This window comes from Mytilus trossulus, chromosome 8 (assembly GCF_036588685.1).
Source record: "Mytilus trossulus isolate FHL-02 chromosome 8, PNRI_Mtr1.1.1.hap1, whole genome shotgun sequence".
NCBI lineage: Eukaryota > Metazoa > Mollusca > Bivalvia > Mytilida > Mytilidae > Mytilus > Mytilus trossulus.
Genome location: NC_086380.1, coordinates 16,017,523 through 16,028,553, shown reverse-complemented (window position 1 = coordinate 16,028,553; position 11,031 = coordinate 16,017,523).

Here is an 11,031-nt window from a genome sequence, read left to right as displayed (position 1 = left end):
GAATCTAAACATGTTCTTAAGACTTTTTATTATGGGCCCAGTTTTCAAGTTTGTCCAAATCGGGGTCAAACATTATTATATTAAGTATTGTGCAATAGCAAGAAATTTTCAATTGCACAGTATTGCGCAATAGCAAGAAATCTTCAATTGCACAGTATTGTGCAATATCAAGAAATCTTTAATTGCTCAGTTTTGTGCAATAGCAAGAAATATCTAATTGCACACTATTGCGCAATAGCAAGAATTTTAAATTGCACAATTTTGCGCAACAGCATGAAATATTAAATTGCACAGTATTGTCCTGTTTTCAAATTGGTCTACATTAAGGTCAAAAGGGTAACCAAACATTATATGTCCATTGACCAAATTTATAAAAAAAAGACCAAATTTACCCGACAATGCTACTCCGGCTACTAGCAATATGATGCAAGGTTGTTTTAATACATCTGTACTACCTACTGATGAATCGGTTCTGAGTGTAAATGGTCCTTTAATTATGTTAAAAAAACCTTTAAGGCCTATCTAGCCTAATTGATTTTTAAAACTATATTTCATTGTACATGTTCGAACATTTTTCATTCATTTGTTTATTTCTTTATTTGTGTGAATTAACATTGTTACAGTAAATGTTTTAATTACAACACTTTCATACCACAACAGATACTGTATTGTTTTATGTATCACTTTTGTTTGTATCCATATAAGTCTAAGACCACAATTGTCGTCCCTTGATTTTCGTAGTTCACAAATATAGTCCCTAGTGTTGACAGTGGGTTACTTGCCATTAATTTTTATACGCCTTCCAAATTTATTTCTCTATTTTTAGTGCATCAAATTGCAAGAAGGGGGGGGGGGGGGGGTGTGAAATGACACTGTAAAAAAATTTGTGTCCAGAATTTTAATGGAAAGTAGTGATTTAATCCAGCTGAAAAAGGTTTAAAGTTAGCACTTTGGAAGCTGTCAAAAGATTTCAAGACGCCCTAAACATAAAATTGTCCATATTTTGAGTTACAGCTTATGAAGTTTTCTATAAATTTTATATAATTTGTCCCAAAACGTTTTACAACACACCGGAAAAATTCTTTGAGAAAGCGCAGGTGGGATTTTTTTTATTTTTATGTTCTAAAAGAAATGCAATATGAAATAATTGTAATCTGCAACCTAATGTAACAAAAAAAATGAAAAGGAATAATTTTGCAATACCTTCTGAATACTCTATAACTTTTTAGATATTTAGACATATTAAGACTAATTAAGTAGATGTTGATATGCTTGAAATTCTATCAGATTACTTTTGGAACAGTTGTGAGTCTTTGAAGGATGCTCACAAAGGTTTTTTTGGTGAAATCATTTTCATATTGATCAAAAATTTTCTTTTTTTCGACCAGATTTGGTGGATGTATAATCAAAGAACTGATCAAAATCATCACAGAAGTTTACTTCCTAGCTCATCAAGCCCCAAGCATCATGTCGAGCATTGTCATTACAAAAAAACCACAATAATAAATGTATTCTAATCTGAGGTACAATTCGACATTTTAACAAAAAAAAATACTAATGATACTGACGATCCACCACAAAGTAATATAAATAGAACCATACAAATAGTGAGCAAATACAGGGGCGAATCCAGCCAATTTAAAAAGGGAGTCCCAACTATAAGTCCCCAGTCAAATGCATTGATCGGCCAAAAAAGGGGGTTCCAACCCCTGGAACCCAGCCCTACCCCACCCCCTTGGATTCGCTAATGAAATACATATAAAAAAGAAGGGGTATGATTGCCAATGAGACAATTCTCCACAACAGAAATTAACAACTCCAGGTAACCGTACACCCATCAACATTGAGCAAAGTCAATATCGCATAATCAGCCCGAAATAACAATGTAAAACAATTCAAATGACAAAACTAATGGCCTTATTTAATTTTTTGTAAAAAAACATAAACGAAAAACTAATATGTGTCACATAAACAAACGAAAACCACTGAAATACAGGCTCCTTATATTATGTTCTCAAATTTAGATATCTTCCATTCAAGCTACAAAATGTATCCAAAATCAAAGATATAGAACATATTCTATCATAATCATTTGGTAACTAATGCAATTACTGTCTCCTCCATGCCGTCTTGAACATAAAAAATAAAATAGATAACACTCATAATGCTCAGATTGGTTGTCATTGTGCAACACAGTTAATAACACCATAATGGAAAAACATAGTACTCCTTTTGTCACAATGCACTGTCAAACATCCAAACATACAATCCACACTCATCTGTGTCCACACTTGTAACGTTTAGAAAAATATATCAAAACATCTGTTACCATTTATAACCAAGCAGCTGCGAAAAATTTGCTCTTCCGAAAATTACGAAAATAAGTATTAAAACTGCTAAGCGAAGATCCAGAAAAGAGGCAGAAGGAACTTGAAGTAAGCATTCATCAATTGGATTGTTTTTGTGACATTTATTTCTATTCCTATCGAGATAAATTAAAATTATTTTTCAATCCAACAACGTCGCCATCGAACGCCGCCATTTTCCCATTGTTCTATCAAGTTTTCTTAGCATCGTAAGACAATTTGCTTTAATTTTGAAAAAAAATCCCGCAATATTTAGTGTTATAACGTCAAAACAAAATGATGGAGTCCAATGCTGGTAATCAGAACATGGAAGAAGATATTGTTGAACTACTTACTAAAATTGATCATCGATTAAGTATTATTGAAGGAAGAACAGATAAAATAGAAAGCATTGACAGAAAACTTAGCGAGCTTACAAGTAAAGTAACAAGCATTGAAAAAGAAGTTGATAATGTAAAAAAACAAACCAATACATTAGAGACTGATGTACCCATATTTTGACTATTTTATTAATTGTGACTTTATTTAACGCATCATGTAAATATAACGGAATTTGATGAGACTGTTATTAAAGAGAGAGGGTTAACGCTATAGAACCAGGTTTAATCCACCATTTTCTACATTTGAAAATGCCTGTACCAAGTCAGGTATATGACAGTTCTTGCCTATTCGTCTTTGATGCGTTTTGTTATTTGTTTTGCCATGTGATTATGGACTTCCCGTATTGATTTTCCTCTGAGTTCAGTATTTTTGTGATTTTACTTTAAGAGAAAGATGCAGGGGAATTTAAAAAGGAACTAACGGAAGCTAAGACAGATATTAATGAAATGAAAGATGCCTGTAACGCCGCTAACAAAGTAAATGCGTCCGATTTGCAGGAGAAAATTATAGAATGCCTGCAATGCAGGTCAATGCAAAATAACCTTGTTTTTAGTGGGATTGAGGAGAAACCAGAGGAAGATACCAAAATCGTCATTCAGAACTTCATTTCGAACGAACTTTCAATTAAAAAAGATATACAGTTTGGAAATATCCATAGGTTTGGTAGAGAAGACAACAATAAGGGCAAACCGATGCTTATTGTAGCAAAATTCGTATATTTTGCTGACCTACGAAAAGTTTTAGAAGCAGGGCCAAAGTTAAAACAAAAACCTCAGTTTGGGATAAACTTACAATTTCCTATCGAAATTGAAGAACGGAGAAGAAAATTATATCCTGTCATGAACAAAAGCGAAAAGAAATGGTAAAAGAGTTAGTTTGATACGGGACAAATTAATTATCGAAGGTAAAGTTTATTATTCTAAAACCATTACAGAGGAAAGCCAGACATCCCCAAAGGAAAATAATGATACTGAAAGTAGGCCGAACAAGCGATCTAAAACTGGCTCATCGTCATAGGAAATCGCCGGAGGTACAAATTTCAATACAAAAACTTTGAATCATTAACAGTGTAATCTATATTACAGTGAATTTAAGATTAAAAATTTAAAAATATTAAGTTTAAATGTATGTGGAATTAAGACAAGAATGAAGTATCCCGAATTTATTGACCTTATAACCAAATACAATATTATATGTTTCAAAGAAACCAAAACCGACAACTGCGACCATCTATCCTTACCTGACTATACTTTCAAAATGAAAAACTGATTAAGCTTATCAAATAGAAGATCAGGCGGCCTAATAATTTTTTATAAAGATAAGATTTCAAAATATGTCCGACTTATAGAAAATGAGAGCAATTTTGTCATGTGGATTAATATTTCATCCCAATACACTAAATTAGACGACGATGTTATTCTTGGTTCGGTTTACATTCCACCTGAAAATACACGATACAGTTCCTCCGATTCTTTTCGGGAAATTGAAAATGATATTTTAGAATATTCTTCTCGATATAAATATGTATGCTTAGCCGGTGATTTTAACAGCAGAACATCGATAGACTTAGATCATGTATCAAATGAACACAACGATTTTGACGATATTCTCATCGAATCATCCATTTTTGAAGAAAATAGTCTGCACATATCTGACAACCTCACATGTCCTACTACTAGGGAAAATATGGATAAAACGAAAAATAATTACGGTAATTTACTCCTAGATTTATATAGATACACTGGTGTATATATTGTGAACGGAAGAATAGGTGATAACATTACCGGTAAACTAACAAGCAAAAATGCAGCTACCGTTGATTATTTTTTAGCAACCCCAGACCTCCTTAATATTATTTCAAACTCTGATGTGCTACATTTTAGTAATTTATTTTCTGACGCCCACTGTCCTTTGGACATTTCTATTAACATCAACACTACTACATGAACCTGTAATGCATGTAACCCTCGAACGGATATCCAACCAAAAAAGAACAGATTAAGAAGTGGAATTTAGCTCAAGCGGATGAATTTAATGAATACTTGGATCTTGCAAAAATTGAAACTAATGATAATGCTTTGGATCTACTGACACATGCTCATGTTAACCTGAATAATATTAATGATACTGTAAAGAATATTGGTGATATATTTGTCAACGCCGCAAAACAAACGTTTGGAATTTACAATCCAAAAATTGATAAATCTGATAAAAGAACATACAATGCGCAAAAAGAGAAATCGAATCAACCATGGTTTGACAACAAATGCAGGCAAAAAAGAAAAAAGACGAGGCGCACTCAAAGATTATACAGACTGTGTAAATCCGAAGAAAATAAAAGAATTAAAAACCAAAGCGAAAAAGAATATAAAAAGACCTTAAACAAATGTATTAAAAAATATAGGATCGAAATGAGAAATAAAATGAAAAATATGAAAACAAAAAAGGAATATTGGAAATTACTGAATGGTGGACATGAACAAAAACAACCAAATATACCTATACAAATCTTATATGACTTCTTTAAGGAATTAAACGAGACAACAAGCAACGATGAAAATGGAAACACACAACAAAATGATCATGATGATACCGATGTACAGAAAGAGTCGAACGAAATTATTAATGATGTAATTACAGCAGAAGAGATATTGAAATGTATAAAGAAGCTTAAAAACAATAAAGCTAGTGGCCATGACCTTATTATTAATGAATACATAAAATCAACAGCTGACAAAATGATAAATATATATGTGAAATTGTTTAATATAATTTTTAATACTCGAATTATACCGGAAAGCTGGCTTCTTGGAAATATAAATCCGATGTACAAAAATAAAGGATGATCCGAATAACATTATACCAATAACGATCTTGAGCTGTTTTGGGAAATTATTCACGTCTGTCTTAAATGAAAGATTATACACTTTTATTGAAACTTTTTCTATACTTCATAATAACCAGAGCGGATTTAGGAAAAATTACTCCACCACTGATAATTTATTCATATTACATTGTCTTTTTGAAATGATGAAAAACCGGAGAAAAAAACTGTTCTGCGCTTTCATCGACTTCGCAAAGGCATTCGATGCTGTCTGGAGGAATGGACTCTGGTATAAAATGAACTTGAATGACATCAATGGTAAAATGTATAATGTGATAGTAAATCTATATAATGTTATCAAATCACGGATAACATATAACTGTGTGACAGTGACACTTCAATATTTTTCTCTTGCAATATTGGCGTTAGACAGGGTGAAAACCTATCACCACTATTATTTTCTTTATATATAAATGATTTAACATTTTTTTTGAATAGCAAAAATATTATTGGCTTATCGTCCATATCTGAATGTTTGGAAAATGATCTAAATGTGTACCTAAAATTATTTATACTACTTTATGCTGATGCGGCGTCATTATGTCAGAAAATAAAGACGATCTTCAAAACCAATTAGATATATTTAGTGAATACTGTGATATTTGGAAATTAAAAGTACATGTGGCAAAAACAAAAGTTATGATATTTTCACAGGGAAGACCTCCTAGTAACGTACATTTCTTGTATAAAGGAAACAAACTAGACATAGTAAACGAGTTCAATTATTTGGGTATAAATCTTGCCAGGACAGGAACATTTACAAAAGCAAAGAAAAAAAAATGCAGAAAAAGCAACGAAAGCCATGTATGGTGTTATACAAACAAGAAGCTCTCAAGAGCCTGAATCGCTCACCTGAATTTTTTTGGTTTAATCTCTCATCAATGATTATTTTGGCTTTTCAATTCATTTAAATGTTCTTTGAATCTTCCTATTTTCTTCAAAAGCAAAAAAAAATCATTTTCTCCTATGTTCTATTTTAGCCATAGGAGCTATGTTTCTTGACATACAAGGAAATGAAATATAAAATTTATACTAGATACTCTGAAACTCTGAAACTCATTGAGCCTAAGTTTGGCTGAAATTGATACAGCAGTTTCAAAGGAGAAGATTTTTTAAAGTAAGTCAACATGATGAACAAATTGTGAAAAAAGTCTTTAAAGGGCAATAACTCCTTAAGAGGTTAATTGACAATTTTGGTCAAATTGACTTATTTGTAGATCTTACTTTGCTTAACATTTTTGCTATAAACAGTTTAATTGTATCTATAATAATATTCAAGATAATGACCAAAAACAGCAAAATTTCCTTTAAATTACCAATTAAGTGGCAGCAACCCAACAATGGGTTGTTTGATTCATCTGAAAATTTCAGGGCTGATAGATATTGACCTAATGAACATTTTTACCCCATGTCAGATTCGCTCTAAATGCTTTCGTTTTTTAGATATAAGCAAAAAACTGCATTTGACCCCTATGTACTAATTTAAGTAAGGCGGCCATGTTTTTTGACGGATCAAAAATCGAAGCACAAACTTTGTGCAGGATAATCTAAGGAAGAATCATGCTAAGTTTCATCCAAATGCATTCAGTAGTTTCAGAGGAGAAGATTTTTTAAAGTTAGCAAATATGATGAACAAATAGTGAAAAATTTTCATTTAAGGACAATAACCCCTTAAGGGGTCAATTGACAATTTTGGTCATATTAACTTATTTGTAGATCTTAATTTGCTGATCATTTTTGCTATTTACAGTTTATCTTTATCTATAATAATATTCAAGATAATGACCAAAAACTGCAAAATTTCCTTAAAATTACCAATTAAGTGGCAGCAACCCAACAATGGTTTGTTTTATTCATCTGAAAATTTCAGGGCTGATAGATCTTGATCTAATGAACATTTTGACTCCATGTCAGATTTGCTCTAAATGCTTTCGTTTTTGAGATATAAGCCAAAAACTGCATTTGACCCCTATGTTCTATTTTAAGTAAGGCGGCCATGTTTTTTTGACGGATCAAAAATCGAAGCACAAACTTTGTGCAGGATAATCTAAGGAACAATCATGCTAAGTTTCATCCAAATCCATTCAGTAGTTTCAGAGGAGAAGATTTTTTAAAGTTAGCAAATATGATGAACAAATTGTGAAAAATTGTCATTAAAGGACAATAACCCCTTAAGGGGTCAATTGACAATTTTGGTCATATTAACTTATTTGTAGATCTTACTTTGCTGATCATTTTTGCTGTTTACAGTTTATCTTTATCTATATTAATATTCAAGATAATGACCAAAAACTGCAAACTTTCCTTAAAATTACCAATTAAGTGGCAGCAACCCAACAATGGTTTGTTTGATTCATCTGCAAATTTCAGGGCTGATAGATCTTGATCTAATGAACATTTTGACTCCATGTCAGATTTGCTCTAAATGCTTTCGTTTTTGAGATATAAGCCAAAAACTGCATTTGACCCCTATGTTCTATTTTAAGTAAGGCGGCCATGTTTTTTTGACGGATCAAAAATCGAAGCACAAACTTTGTGCAGGATAATCTAAGGAACAATCATGCTAAGTTTCATCCAAATCCATTCAGTAGTTTCAGAGGAGAAGATTTTTTAAAGTTAGCAAATATGATGAACAAATTGTGAAAAATTGTCATTAAAGGACAATAACCCCTTAAGGGGTCAATTGACAATTTTGGTCATATTAACTTATTTGTAGATCTTACTTTGCTGATCATTTTTGCTGTTTACAGTTTATCTTTATCTATATTAATATTCAAGATAATGACCAAAAACTGCAAACTTTCCTTAAAATTACCAATTAAGTGGCAGCAACCCAACAATGGTTTGTTTTATTCATCTGAAAATTTCAGGGCTGATAGATCTTGATCTAATGAACATTTTTACTCCATGTCAGATTTGCTCTAAATGCTTTCGTTTTTGAGATATAAGCCAAAAACTGCATTTGACCCCTATGTTCTATTTTAAGTAACGGCGGCCATGTTTTTTGACGGATCAAAAATCGAAGCGCACACTTTGTGCAGGATATACTAAGGAACAATCATGCTAAGTTTCATTCAAATCCATTAAGTAGTTTCAGAGGAGAAGTTGTTTGAAAAATTGTTAACGACGACAGACGACGACGACGACGACGACGACGGACGCCAAGTGATGAGAAAAGCTCACATGGCCTTTTAGGACAGGTGAGCTAAAAAGCGGTTTATTTAACCTTTCAATAAAATGCCAATTTGATCTGTTCGACAAAATAGTTAAACCTATCCTTCTGTATGGATGAGAAGTTTGGGGATCTGAGAAAAATGATGTCATCGAACAAATTCACCTGAAATTTTTAAAACATATTTTGCACTTGAAAAAATCATCACGATGCATAATTGTGTATGGTGAAACGGGCAGATACCCACTTGACATCAGCATAAAATGCCGAACTATTTCGTTCTGGTGCAAACTATGTTCAGACGAAAACAAACTGTCGTCATTAATTTACAAGACTGCATATTACCAACAGTGTGAAAAATCAAGGCATTAAATGGGTTCAAAATATTCTTAACACGAGCGGGTTTTCAAATATTTTTCAACAACAAAATGGACATTTCTCAAAGTGGCTAAATCAGAGCATCAAAATGAGGCTTATCGACCAATACAAGCAGACATGGTACTCTTCAATACAAAACTCACCAAAATGCAATAACTATCGACTGTTCCAAAAAACATTGGAGTTTGAGAAATACTTGAATATTCTTGAAGATAAACATTTGTTTACATTATGTTAATTCAGAGCATGTAACCATTCGTTACCTATAGAAAAGGGAAGATGGCAAAACATTGCCCGAAATGAAAGAACATGTTCGTTGTGTAGTTCCGGTGGGATAGGCGACGAATTTCATTATTTGTTTTGCTGTTCGCATTTGAAGTTATTTCTACAAATTAAGTTTTCAAATAATCCAAATATAATTTCATTTTGCTCATTATTTAATAGTAAAAAACAATCTGTCTTAAGGAAACTGTTTTTTTTAAAAGTGTATTAATAAACAAGTTTGTGCCTCCATGTAAATGTAATCGCATAAGCATCTTACCGATCATTTTTCCTTCTTATATCATTAATTCTACATGTTACTAAACATGTATGTCATCATATTAACTGTATTTGTTACCTTAACTATTGTTTCGGTATTTATATGGTATGTTTCTCTGTAAACTTGTATCTAGTTTTTAGAGAATAAAGTATCTATCTATCTATCCTATCTATCCTATCTATCCTATCTTATCCTATCCTATCCTATCCTATCCTATCCTATCCTATCCTATCCTATCCTATCCTATCCTATCCTATCCTATCTATCCTATCTATCCTATCTAATCTATCTAATCTATCTAATCTATCTAATCTATCCTATCTATCTATCTATCTATCTATCTATCTATCTATCTATCTATCTATCTATCTATCTATCTATCTATCTATCTATCTATCTATCTATCTATCTATCTATCTATCTATCTATCTATCTATCTATCTATCTATCTATCTATCTATCTATCTATCTATCTATCTATCTATCTATCTATCTATCTATCTATCTATCTATCTATCTATCTATCTATCTATCTATCTATCTATCTATCTATCTATCTATCTATCTATCTATCTATCTATCTATCTATCTATCTATCTATCTATCTATCTATCTATCTATCTATCTATCTATCTATCTATCTATCTATCTATCTATCTATCTATCTATCTATCTATCTATCTATCTATCTATCTATCTATCTATCTATCTATCTATCTATCTATCTATCTATCTATCTATCTATCTATCTATCTATCTATCTATCTATCTATCTATCTATCTATCTATCTATCTATCTATCTATCTATCTATCTATCTATCTATCTATCTATCTATCTATCTATCAATCAAAATGTCCCCGCCATCTTATTTCCTTTTTTTAATCCTTGTTTTGCCATCTAGAACAGACAACAATAAACTCTTCCATGCAAATTAAGAAGGACAAGACAGACAGGTTGTGTGGACAGTATAAAAATCTCCTGCTAAGCATACATCGCCAGCCATGAGAATTTAAGACTGCAATTGTAAATAATCCGTTTAAAACCAGCTATTGAGCAGTTATCAACTACAACAGCAATGATATTTATTATACAGCCTAACAATCGGATTAAAATAGGACTATTTCATTTAAATAAATGAAAGGTTTTTAAGACATTGGTTGTGGGACATTAATGGGGGTCTTGATTAGAGTTCATTGAATTCAACATTCTATAATTGTTGGGTCATTTTCTGTATCCTTTTATATTTTAGAACTCCATTAATTCCATCACAATTTTAATTGTAGCAAAATAATATTTGATGTAATCTA